At 45.3% G+C, this 13,132-nt stretch overlaps 1 long non-coding RNA gene across 2 annotated transcripts in view; it reads left to right on the forward strand.

Annotated features, from left to right (window-relative positions):
- The first annotated feature begins 586 nt into the window (after positions 1-586).
- Positions 587-13,132, forward strand: part of LOC122708252 — a 40,982-nt gene continuing 28,436 nt past the window's right edge. The window contains exons 1-4 of one of the 2 annotated variants that reach the window (XR_006345075.1): positions 587-952; positions 4,689-4,736; positions 7,324-7,474; positions 12,183-12,269. This is a non-coding gene — a long non-coding RNA (uncharacterized LOC122708252). The remainder of the gene's footprint in view (positions 953-4,688; positions 4,737-7,323; positions 7,475-12,182; positions 12,270-13,132) is intronic. The other variant, XR_006345076.1, reaches the window with a different exon arrangement.

The raw sequence follows: 13,132 nt of genomic DNA on the forward strand, positions 1-13,132 counted from the left end.
TTATCAATATAGATTCTTATTTTATTTAATAAATGAAAGTAAGATATTAGCATATCATTTTGATGTTTAGATTGTCCCAGATTTCGCCAGTGGGATCTCCTTCAGCTTGTTCCTATGTCCTTTTGACATGTCCTAGTCATTCTTTAAGCATCTCATTACTTTCTGGCATAAGAAGATGTTCCAGGCTTATTTTATTCCTGGTTCTTTTTAGTGAAGAATGGTAGGGAGAAATCAATGTTAGTTGGTCCATATGCTCACAGCTACTGGGATGTCATAATTTCTGGGCCCTCTCAGCTGATAGGGCTAGAATTTGTTTCTATGTCTTTGTGTATCTCTCTATATATATCTGTATATATCATCTATGTCTATGTATGCAGGTTTATATTTTTATATTTATATATTTAAAAACTATGAACTTATACTATACTTCCAGTTATAATCCAATACCTTAACAAGTTCCTTTTCAGTCTTTCCTTTTCACATCCAGTCATCTCTCCAGCCTGGTTCTCACTGCCCTTCCTACGTTTACTCACTTGCTCAAGTTACTCATTTGCTCAGTGTAATCCATTCCAAGCTCATCCCGGCCTTCATGGGAGACAGCTCCCTACCCCCACCTCCATACAGCTCAGTCCCTCAACACTAAGGCCTCTGAGAGAGGACAGGAGGGAAGGGAAAGCTTGAAAACAGTTTAAAAGAAAAACACAGAAAAGATAACTCTCCTGGAAGCCAGTTGCAGAAGGTGAACTTTGATTTTATAGCACGTTTTGCCCTTAATGAAAGGAGGAAGTGAAAGGCATTACGTTATGCTCAGTCAGAAGAGAGGCCTGAATTTCCCCTGACTCCACCATGATATCCACAATGAAGTAAAACTGATAGAAGAAGAAAGTGGGCTGGTGTGAGACCAGAGAGAAGAAAAAAGAAGAAAGGAGTGGAGAGAAACTCAGCGGCAGAGGTAAGGCACTGACACTGCAGGCAAAATCCTTCCCAGGGCTTCTTTCTCATCATTTGCCACTGGGGCCACCCCAGATCTGACTGTTACCCTCCTGGGCCCAGCCTTTCTCTGTCCCCAATACCTCTTCTCTTGGACCACCAGCACTGGGGTTCCCTCAACATAGCCCCTCCCCGTGGGCCCTGAGACCCAGCGCATTTTCCTTTCGTCCTTAGGATTCACACTACTGTCTTTAGCACTTTGGGATTTCCTCTGCCTAAACTCCTATGCTGTAGATAACAAGTTGGCTCTGAAATCAGGCAGCCCTAGAATTAAAAATCCTACTTCTTCAACTGTCTAGCTTTGTGTCTTTGGGCAAAGTATTCTCTGAGTATCTATTTCATCACCTTTAAAATGCACATGACAATATAAACCTTACAGGACTGCTTGAGTATTATGTGAGTAAATTAGCTTTCCTTTTCACCTTGCACAAATCAGGATGACTGATTTCAGGCTGCTTGTAAGTTCCTATTCGTTCAGAAGCCAAAGTCCAGTGCAGTCTTGGCAAAGACTCAGAGAAATGACCTTGTTTGTCTACAATGAAACACTTTCTTAAGAAAACATTGCTATGAAAAAGGAGATAGCGCTAATAGCAAAAGAAATTTTAGCCATAAAAAACTTCCATGACTCAGTAACCTGGAGAAAATTGATAAGGAACAAGAAATTGTTTTGAAAGAGAGGCGAAACAAATTACGTAATATTACAAGAATTATATACTGAAGTATGTAATTCAGTGGGTTCGGGCAGGAAGAATCCGGGATTCAAAGGTTTAGGTCTAGTCTCCCTTCTCAAAACTGCTTATTTACAATCCTAGTATTCCCTCTTTGTTACTTACTTCCTGGGTTGTGCTGTAAATCAATCACAGGGCCATTAGGGGAAAAAAACAGTTACTGGAAAAACCTGTGCAGGCTCACAGGGCGGGCTCTCGACTAACACCCTCCCCATAACAGCCTCTCTACTGTCTTCCTCCAAGTCACACTTTCTCTTTCCAGTGTGGGTGAGGACTTCTAAACGAAGTGAGCCCAGCCACCTGGAATGAACGTGTCACTTGAAACAAGAGTGAGTCCTCTTCCTTCCGCTGAGCAAGGACCACCCTTTATTTTGGCAAAGATGTTGATTTGCAAATCTGTTGTAAGGGGCTGGGGGTGTGTGTCTACAGCCCATCCTGGGAGGCTTCAGCACTGAAGTAACTCAAGAATCATAAATCAGCCTCCTTGGAGGGAAGGCACGGAGGCCTAGATGGTTCCTAGAGCCTCCAGCATAGCCTCATCCTCCAGGCTTTGTTCCTTTTACCCCTGTTTGTACAAACAGGCCTATTTCTGGGCAGCGCTGAAAAGTTGCTTTGTGACTTTCTGATGTGCAAATCTGGCTTCAGGACTCTGCTCTCAGGAAACTGCTTCTGTAATTGAGGCTGGCTGCCTCCAGGTGGCACCAGAGTGCCGTCGTCCTGAAGTGGATCCGCCCTGGGATAGAAGCAAGAACAGTTTCTCTCCCCCACCAGTTCATTTGCGGAACTACTGCCAAGATGAATCTTCTTAATGATGAGGTTTCTCTTCTGCTCAAAGCCCATCAGAGGCTTCCTGTTGTCTGCTGAATAAAGCCAGACTGTCAGTGGTCTGGGCTTGAGATCAAGCTGAGATTCAGTCTTGTCTGAGCAAGCAGGATGATGGAAGATGCTAGAGTAGATGGAGGAGGTTGTTTAAGTCTGGGGAAAAGAGTTGAAGCAACAAAAACAATGAGCATGAAGAGGAAGCTCTGATGACCATGTCTTTGTGTCTTTGCAGAAGGGCACTGCAGGCAGAAATTGCAGGCTCTACTTTCACACAAGACTCAGGACTCACTATGTAGGTAATGAAATGTGACACAGGCTGGGGGTGGGGGTGGTGGTGTATACCTCCAGGCATGCACAACACCTGTGACAGCATCTGGTAGCAGCCCTCACTGACCTTCATTGGCAGCAAACAATAAATAAAGGGCCAGGGCCAAAGGACATGAGGGGGCCCTGTGAACACATAAAACAAACTCCAAGGACCCCACAAACATTGAGAGGCTTTGGCAAAGTCAGATAGTCTCTAATTAAGGGTGTCAGGGCAAGAGCCAGCGAAACAGGGTTAGGACAGTTGCTGAGGTCTCATTCCCACCTCCATGCTGAGAGATAGAGTGGTTTTCTTAGTGTGTTCTAGCAGCGACAGCAAAATACCACAGACTGGGTGGTTTATACACAGCAGAAACTTATTTCCCACAGTTCAGGAGCTGGAAGGCCAAGATTAAGGCACCAGCATGGTTGAGTGAGGTTGAGACCCCACTCCCTGGTTCATAGCTGTTGCATTCTCACTGTGCCTCACATGGTAGAAGTGAGAGGGCTGTCTGGGATCTCTTGTGTAAGGGCACGAATCGCACCGACGAAGGCTCCACCCTCAAGACCTAATTACCTCCCAACGGCCCCATCTCCTAATGCCATCACTTTAGGGGTTAGGATTTCAACATGTGCATTTTGGGCGGGGGACACAGACATTTGGACCGTAGCAGTGGTCATACACTTTATCATCCTGGGTATTTTTTTGTTGTTATTTTTTACTAAAGTAACTCAAGAACATCCTTTCCCCCTTTTCTAGACACTTGCTGTTTTATGACCAGAAGAAAAACTATTATTATTTTTTTCCTATCACCGCACTCAAATACATTTGGTCAGATATTCTCTTTCTACTCCTGGACAATCTTTTGGGCAAAGCCTATAACTTCTTCAGTCTTGAAAGTCCCAAGCTTTCAGTAATTGGGATAGTTTCAGTTTTGATTGTGAAGTCAGAGCTTCGTCTTCCAGCAGATACAAAGCTGAGGCTTGACCAGCAGCCTTAGGGGAAGCTGCAGTTTTTCCTGTTGCTCAGCTCACTCTACTACCTCTGGGCTCTCCAGAGTTGGGGGCAGGGGGAGAAATGAGAGTAACTTTATTTTTGGCTGTGCTGGGTTTTCACTACTGTTTGTGGGCTTTCTCTAGCTGCGGCAAGTGGGATCTGCTCTTTCTTGCAGTGCACAGGCTTCTCATTACAGCGGCTTCTCTTGTTGTGGAGCACAGGCTTACTTGCCCTTGGCATGTGGAATCTTCCCGGAGCAGGGACTGAACCTGTGTCCCTTGCATTGGCAGCTGGACTCCCAACCACTGGATCACCAGGGAAGTCCCTGACACTTCTGATAGTGAAAGGGGTGCTCCTAATGTTTATGCTGGGGCAACTGATCTAAGTGTACACCCTCCTCCAGATAAGTGCAAAGCCATCCTTCATGGCCTGGGTGGCCAGGCCCCGGCCTGCTTTTGCAGTCATACTTACTCTCGCTGCCACTTCTGAGAGCAATACTTCAGTGTTCAGGCCAAGATACATTACCCTTTCCCACACCTCCAACTGCCCCAGGCTTCTGTGTTTCCCTGGGAACCTGGGTGATAAAGTGTGAAGACACAAGACCAGGATGCTGGTGACCTGGGGAATTGGGTCCAGCTCTGCATGTCATGGGCTGTGTGACTGTGGGCACATCACGTGTCCTCTCTGAGTCTTGTCTTCTTTAACTATGAAGGGGAATAATGCATCTATTCCTCGGGGTTGTGAGATTAAATGATGTAAACTATGTGAAAGTGAAATGGGAACTTCACATGACCATTCAGATTCTAGAATTTTTTTCCTCAATCTTTTTTTCTGGTCTCAATTTCCAGAGAAAAAGGAAGCTATGCATTTAGTACAGAGGAAGTGACAGAAATGGTGTAAGTATCTTTATTTTTATTTCTCTGATTTCCCCCAGCATTCATTCCTCACGTCCCTACCAGCTCACATGTGGAGGTTTACTTTCAATAGAGTGAGAGTGTCTCCAGAGATTTGTCAGCTTTGTCCAGCTTTATCCTACAATCGTGCTTGGTATGGAGTAAGAACTCAGTAAATATTTGTTGAGTAGATATAGTTTGTAATATAACAATAAGAAATAGGTTGATTGTGCTGTTTCTAATCCCATCACCTACATCCCTGTTTCCATTTGAGGATCACTGCTCTGAGCTTGTTAGGAACACATTGAGCCCAATTCCGCGCCAGATTCCAATGGGGGATGTGTGTGTTGGGGGGTGTCAGATGAACAGATGAATGAGAAGACCCTTGACCTTTAAAAGTCTAAAATCTAAAAGGGGAGAAAGGAAACAAATATAAATGAAAATAACCCCATGACTTTCTTCAGCTGAGAAGTATTAAAAGTAACTTAGTGCTCAGAACACACAAAATCCACAAATGTCATCGATCAAATTATATACAAAATTGTACATTTAAAAAACTTTTAAAAACCCTCTTTTTGAAAATGCTTGACTTTGCCTTTTTTATTTTTTCTCTTAAGCTATCTGATAAAGCCTTGCTTGCAACACATTCCTAATTTCCTAACAGTAGTGATTCCTAAAAATGACATGCTACAAGCTTTTTATATTCTCACCCTGAATGTTAACTTGTAGTGAAGATCCCTTAAAGTTTAAACAGTCATGTAGCTCAAAATGGAAATTATGAATAGCCGATTACACTTGGTTGCCAAATGGGACCCCTGTGATGAATAGCTCCTCCTCCCTGACTGTAAAGATAGAATGGGTAGAACCTCACAGCTGAAGACAGAAATGATTCTCTGTATTAAATGTACATGCAAATTCATAATAGGTAGGAAATTAACTGGAAGGCAACAGAACAAGTAGGCCTTCAGAATAGGGAGCTGTGAAGTCTGCAGAGCAGCTAGAGAAATGACCCAGAAATCAGAGCAAAGGAGGCAGCAGTGGATTAGAAGAGAAATACTGACAATGAGGTGGTTTGGGTACTTTGGAAAGAGATCAGTTTAAGAACCATTGTGGGGGGTAGGAAGGCCAGGGAGCACGGAGTCTGGAGTGTCAGGCAGACCCCCGTCTGTTCTGCACTTAACCTGGAGACTGAGTACAGAGGAGGGTGGGTTGTGCCGCCTAGGTCCTACTGCTGACCCGGCAAAGCAAGAGTAGGAGTCACTACAGCTTTCCACCCCAGGGTCCTCGGCTGCTGCCTAGAGGGTTAGGCTAGACCAGTGGTTCCCAGCTTTTACTAGAAATCAGAATCATCTCGGGAGTTTTAAAAATCCACTGCTGCCTGGGCTTCCTCCCCAGACAGTCTGAAGTAACGGGATAGGACAGGGCACAGGTGTGGATGTATTTTAACAACTTTGTGGAGATATCGTACATATGTCAAAAAAATCTACCCTTTGAAAGTGTATGATTTGGTGGGTTTTAGGATATGCACAGCATTGCATAACCACCTCTAATTTTATAACATTTTTCACCCCCAAGAGAAACCCATGTACCCATTACCAGTCACTTATTTCCCTCTCCACTAAACCCTAAGCAACTACTAATCTACTTTCTGTCTCTATATATTTGCTTATCCTGGACATTTCATAAATAAAATCATATAATACATGGCCCTTTGTGATTGGCTTCTTTCTCCTAGCATAACGGTTTCAAGTATTTTCCATGTTGTAGCATGTGTCAGTAAAGAATCCACATGCAAAGCAGCAAATGTGAGTTCAATCCCTGGGTTGGGAAGATCCTCTGGAGAAGGGCATGGCAATCCACTCCTGTATTCTTGCTTGGAGAATTCCATGGACAGAGGAATCTGGAGGGCTACAGTCCATGGGATCACAAACAGTCAGACATGGCTGAGTGACTCACATACACAATATTCCATCATCTGGATATACCATATAATAAACGGGAGTAGTTTTTAAAGTACTTTTTAAAAAATAGAATTTATTTTTGGGAACAGTTTTAGGTCCACAGCAAAATTGAGAGGAAGATACAGAGTTATCCTGTATCTTCCTGCCCCCACACATGCATAGCCTCCCCTACCACTAACACCCCCACTAGATGGTACATTTATTATAATTGATGGACCTACAGAGGCACATCATAATCACTCAGAGTCCATGGCTTCCATCAGGGTTCAGTCTTGCTGTTGTATGTTCTATGCATTTGGACAAATGTGTAATGACATGTATCCATCATCATAGTATCATACAAAGTAGTTTCACCCCCATAATCTTCTGTACTCCACTATTCATCCTTACCTCCCCTTGAACTCCAGGCAACCAATGATCTTTTTACTGTGTCCATAGTTATGCCTTTTCCAGAATCTCATATGGATAATTTTAAAGATCTAATATGCAGCTATGATTAATAACCAGTAGATGATCATTAAGACTGTGCTGGGCTCCAAGGTGCTCATGGGTGGGACCAGAGAGGCAACCAGAGCCTCTGTCTGGCAAAGCCAGTCTCCAAAAGTGCCACACCTGTGTCCTGACTTCAGGCCAGAAGAGAGCTTGTACCTCCAGTTTGGACCCCGTTTTTTCAGTGAGATTGACTGCTGTGCTCTGGGAGCTGGACATGTGTGAGTCTGTAGGTGAGGAACAGCACACCAGGGCCCCGGCTCAACATCTTTGTAACCAGAAAGGTCACAGGTAAGTCCTAGAAAAACGTGCTTCTAAAACTCAAAAACTATTTCATGGAGTTTAAGAGGCTCCCCTGTTGTGTAGAAACACAGATTTAGTTGTGAAGTCATCCTAATAAATTCCCTGGTTGAGCAAACTCGTAGTTGTGCCAAGTTCCTCTTCCAGAGCCTTTGTTTGGCCCTTTGACCCTCCCACTACTAGACTCTTGCCCGTTAGGTGGGTTGATGCCAACCTACTGAAATTACCATTCACTGGGTCAGAAAAGACACCTGTGAACTGGTCTCACCTGTTCACAACTTGGTTGGAATCTTTAACTGTAGCCGGAGGTGTTTCAGCAGCTGTTCGGATTATTAATGGGAAGTGGGTTCATACTTCTGTCCCTGCCTTTTTTTAACCTGGGAAGAAACTTAGTGCTTTTCAACACTATCACAAAGCAAAGTGAAGATGGATGAAGGCATAAAACTCATAAATGCAGCTGTGAACTCACCTCCCATTATCCTGGGGTTACAGAAGGGACCCCTGGTTCCACTGCCACCCACACTAGCCTCTTCTCCAATCAGCTCTAGTGATCTTTGTAAAATATAAATGAGATGATGTTCTTCCTCTTCTTGGCTTAATAACCCCACAATGACTTTCCTGTCCTTAGGATGAAATCCAAGACGCTTAACCTGGTTGAGAAAGACTGAGGGATCTGGCCTTTGCACTTGCTCTTCTCTCTCTTTCCCCATCACTTTATTCACAACCCTCTGTCTCAGTGTCAATGTCTTTTCCTCAGAGATGCCATCTCTTTCTCCTTTGAAAGTGAAAGTTGCTCAGTCACGTCTGACTCTTCGCGACCCCATGGACCATACAGTCCATGAAATTCTCCAGGCCAGAATACTGGAGTGGGTAGCCGTTCTTTCCTCCAGGGGATCTTCCCAGCACAGGGATAGAACTCAGGTCTCCTGCATTGCAGGCAGACTCTTCCCATTCTTTCTTTTTCTTATGGCATCCTTTACTGGCTTCATACAGCTCCTCACCTTTAGTGTTCTATTTTTCTTGTGTTAGTTTAACAACCTTTCCCTGACTAAACTGTAAGCTCCATGTTGAGTTTGTACCTGCTCTGTTCTGTGTGGTGCCTGGCTGTGATTTCATACTCAGAAATACTGACTGAATGTGCTGGTGCATGGATGGATTCCTGGGAGTCTGGAGTCCTGGGGCTCAGGTCAATGGTGACTGGGTATTTAGGACCAGGAAACAGAGGCTCAGACACCAAGCATGTTGTCAAGAAGAGAGATTCATGATACAAGTGATGGCTTTACAAACAATGCAGGTCTGACAGGTGGGGCAGGAAAGGTGCGTTAGGGAGAAGGTAGGTGACCACCAGATCTCTGAGTTTAGGGAGGTTCCCCAGGCTGCAGAACATGTTCTGTAATCTGGAAATCTGGATGAAAAGTCAGGGGAAGCCTTGCGGATATTGTTGCAGTTATAAGAGACTGTTGAAGTTATACGAGACCTTCCTCTTTCCCTTGAAGGCTAGAATGGAAACCTGGCTTCCCAGGGGGCTACCTCCTCCACAGGTAATTTGAAGCACTGAGGATGGCCAGAGGTCAAGGTTGCCCAGGAACCACAGACTTGCACCCAGCGCAGGGAAGGGAGCATATCTCAAAGTCCTCTCAGAGGCCAGAAGTGTGGGCGAGCCGTGGTTTGCCTCCTCCACTTCTGGACCACAGAGGGGGCATGAGGTATTGGAAGGCTGTGGTAGGTGGAATAACTGTCCCCTCCCAGCTGTGGTCAGAGATGTGATGACAGAAGCTGAGTCAGAGAGATGCCACGCTGCTTGCCTTGAAGACGTGTCATGACCTCTAGATTCTCGGGAAGGCAATGAAATGGATTCCCCCTTTGCCCAAGATATGATGCCCAACTCAGTTGTTTATAATCGGTTCATAGCTCCTCCTAGTCCTTAGGTGATTTACCAATCGGGGGCAATTTTAACATAAGCAAAGCTGCCTGGCTGTATAGTTGACAGTCCCATTTTATCTGGTTTCCCAGGTGTGGTAGGCAGCATAATAAATGGCTTCCTGAGGATGTTGACCCCCTAATCACCGGAAACTGTAAACACATTACTGTTACTGTTAAGTGGCAGAGGGGAATTGAGGTAGCAGATGTGATTAAGGTTATTAATCAGCTGACTTTTAAAATAAGATGATTATCCTGAATTACCTGGGTGGGTCCTTGCAAGTGGAAGAGGGAGGGAGGAGTGTTAGTGTCAGAGGGATACAATATGAAGAAGACTCCACCAGACCCTTCTTGGCTGAAGAAAAGAGGGATCACGAGGCAACAAATACAGGAAAAGGCAAGCAAATAGATTTTCTCCTAGAGACTTGCCTAGTCAATGATTGCTTTTCATCCAGTGAGACCTGAGTTGAGATTCTAACCAAGAGAACTAGGACAGATTTGTGTAGTTTTAAGCTGCTAAATTTATGATAATTTGTTACAGCCACCCTGGAAAACTAATACAAAGGCTCACCGGACCTAGTGCAAACAGACTAAGATCCCAGACTGGATATAGCCAAGTGTTACTGAACCAGGTTCATTTTGCCCAAAGCACAGCAAACCAAGACACAGAGACACCGAGGTTTGCAGCAAAGAGAGAGTTTGTTTGTAAGGCAGCCATATGAGGAGATGGGAGAAAACATCTCAAATTTATCTCCCTGGAGGCAAGGAGCTTGGGGTGCTTATGGGACAAGGAGTAAAGAAGCAGGGCAGGCTGAAGTGTGGGAAAGGTGACTGCATAAAGGGGTGATCATTCTGCTCACGCAAACTCACAGGGGCACCAAGTTGCACATGCCCAGTTGAAGGGTTGATGGTTCTATCCAGTCTCAACCAACTCAGCTCCAACTAGATGCTGCTGACTCTAAGTCCCTAGATAACAACTTGGGCAAACATCTTTTTTAAAAATATATATATATTTTAAGCTTTATTTGGCTGTGCCAGGTCTCACTGGTGGTACGCAGGGTCTTCGTTGTGGCATGTGGGATGTAATTCCCAGACCAGTGGTTCAATCTGGGTCCCCTGCATTGGGAGCATGGAGCCTTAGACACTGGGCCACCAGGGAAGTCCCTCGGGCAAATATCTTGTTATTTAGGCTATGGGCTACTTGCAGGACGTGCAAGTCTTGAAATGACCTTGATTAGTGAAGGCAAGTGAGGTGGATTTGACTAATAAGGTCACATTCTGAGGTTCCAGGTGGACATGAATTTTGAGGAGGCCATGTTGGTATTTTGAGTGGCACCAGTGGTAAAGAGTAGGATTCCCTGGTGGCTCAGATGGTAAAGCATCTGCCCGCAATGTGGGAGACCTGGGTTCGATCCCTGGGTTGGGAAGATCCCCTGGAGAAGGAAATGGCAACCCACTCCAGTACTCTTGCCTAGAAAATTCCATGGACGGAGGAGCCTGGTAGGCAACATGGGGTTGCAAAGAGTCGGACACGACTGAACTTCACTTTCACTTTGAGTGGTAAAGAATCTGCCTGCCAATGCAGGAGACATAGGAGATGGGGGTTCAATCCCTGGGTTTGGAAGATCCCCTGGGATAGGAAATGGCAACCTACTCTGGTATTCTTGCCTGGGAAATCTCTTAGACAGAGAAACATGGTGGGCTATAGTCCATGGTGTTGCAAGGAGTTGGACATGACTAAGCACGCCCACACACAAGGATTTACTATGTCTCTGGCACCCTGCCAGATTCTGGAGAAAGAAGTTCTGTAAAAAAGGGACTAAAGAAGGCCGAAAGCAAACTAGGATTGTGATAAATGTCTTGAAAGCCATGAGCAGGGGCATCCTTGGGACTCAGTAGGGGTGGTAAGGACGCCTTAGAGAGGGTGATCAGAAAAGGCCAATCTATAGAGCAGAGCTGAGCTCCCATAGCCAGCAAGGATCAGCCACACAAAGTGAGCTGGAGAGCCGGCACACGATGGATGGGTGAAGCCAAGGGCCTTGGCAAGTTCCCAGGGGAAGAAATCCAGTGAGACCGGGGCAGGGGAGAGGGAAGGCAGTGATGTGAACTGAGCTTGTCTAGAGCAACCTGTGAGAATTTGGAGTAGTAAAGAAGACATTAGACCACGTGTCAGAAGGTTCCTTCTTGCCTGGAGGATGGGGCTGGAGGAGGCAGGGAGATAAAACAAGACACTATCGCAGCCTTCCTGGAGAAAAGATGCTGAGAGGTTGCCAGTTCACAGGTCCCCAGGAAGGGGTCCAGGTGGCTCGGAGAGGCTCCCGGGGGAAGGATGAACAGGGCTGAGCTGGTGATTAGACTTGGAGTGAGGCAGGAGGAAGAACTCAAGAGGCCTTCCAGCACAGGTAAAAAGCAGTGCCATTTATTTTGAGGAAGATGCAGGAAAGGAAATGCCCAGTCATTTGAGACAAACAGCTCAGAAAAGGCTCTGCCACCCTGAACAGTCCTCCTCTGGGAGCTCGGTGTCCACACCTACCTTGGGTCCAGGCATGATGGAACCACCACTCTTCCAGGTGTGGATGGCCATTGTTCTGACCTCCACATGGCCCAGAGCGAGGAGACTGAGGGAGTGTATCCCCATCACTTCCAACTGTGAGCCCATTTGGGGGATGTTTAGAATTATGGACAAGAGACTTCAGGTCCCACTGAGGTTCTCCAGAGGGAGGGAGGGGGGCCATGGCCATGTTCCTTCATACAGAATCTCCTTTATTTCTGCAAACAGCCCTTTCAGATAGCTGGTGTGATTCCCATTTTGAGAGATGGGAACAATCTGAAGAAGGTGAACATCCTGATCAAGCTCCCACAGCCAGTAAGTTGCAGAGCCAAGATCAGTTTCCTGATCTGGGCAACTCTTTTCTCTTTCCTGGCCCTCTGTCACTGGAGGAGGGCATCATGGAAAACATGCATTAGGGGTCCTGGGGTGGTTCAGGGTGAGCATTGATGCAGGCCTGATTTCATGAGGTCAGCTTGATGTAAAATGTTGTCAGTCTGTTTCAGAGACTCTGCTTCTTCTGTGAAGATGGGTTTGAAGAGGGTTGAGTGAAAGGGAGTTCTTTCTGGAGTGCTTATATAACATTTTTTGAAAGATACTCATGCACTGTCTTTTAGTTTGCTTCCAGGCAGAATGAAGTCAGCCACAGAATCAAACTGATCACACTCATAAATTTATAGGATATAAGGAATTGTCCTGACAAGTCTCTTTTATTGTTTAATTAGTTATTATTTTCTCACTCAGTCTCCCAGCTCCAGTCCCATTACCTTCTTCCTCCCCTTCCCCTCTGTGCATACCTAGACATATATTTAATGCATCTCCTTCCAGTCCCCCTTCCATCACACATATGTGTGTGGAGATATCCTTGATAATACAGAGTGTTGTTTTGTGTGCTGTTTTAAAATTCTTATAAGTGTTGTGCTATAAATATTCTGTTTCTTTCATTTTGAGCTTAACAGTATGATTTTGAGAATTATACATGTTTTATGTAGTCTGGGTAATTTTTTCTGTCTACTGCAAAGTATTTCACCGAATACCTGTAACATATGTTGCTTGTTCACTTCCCCGGTAAGGGCCCCTAGTTGCCTCCAACTCTGTGACAGCATCCAAGTCTGTGTGAAGCTCTTCACACACATGTCTCTTTGTGAACTTGTGATGGTTTCTCCAGTGTATAAACCCAA

Source organism: Cervus elaphus, chromosome 14 (assembly GCF_910594005.1).
Source record: "Cervus elaphus chromosome 14, mCerEla1.1, whole genome shotgun sequence".
NCBI lineage: Eukaryota > Metazoa > Chordata > Mammalia > Artiodactyla > Cervidae > Cervus > Cervus elaphus.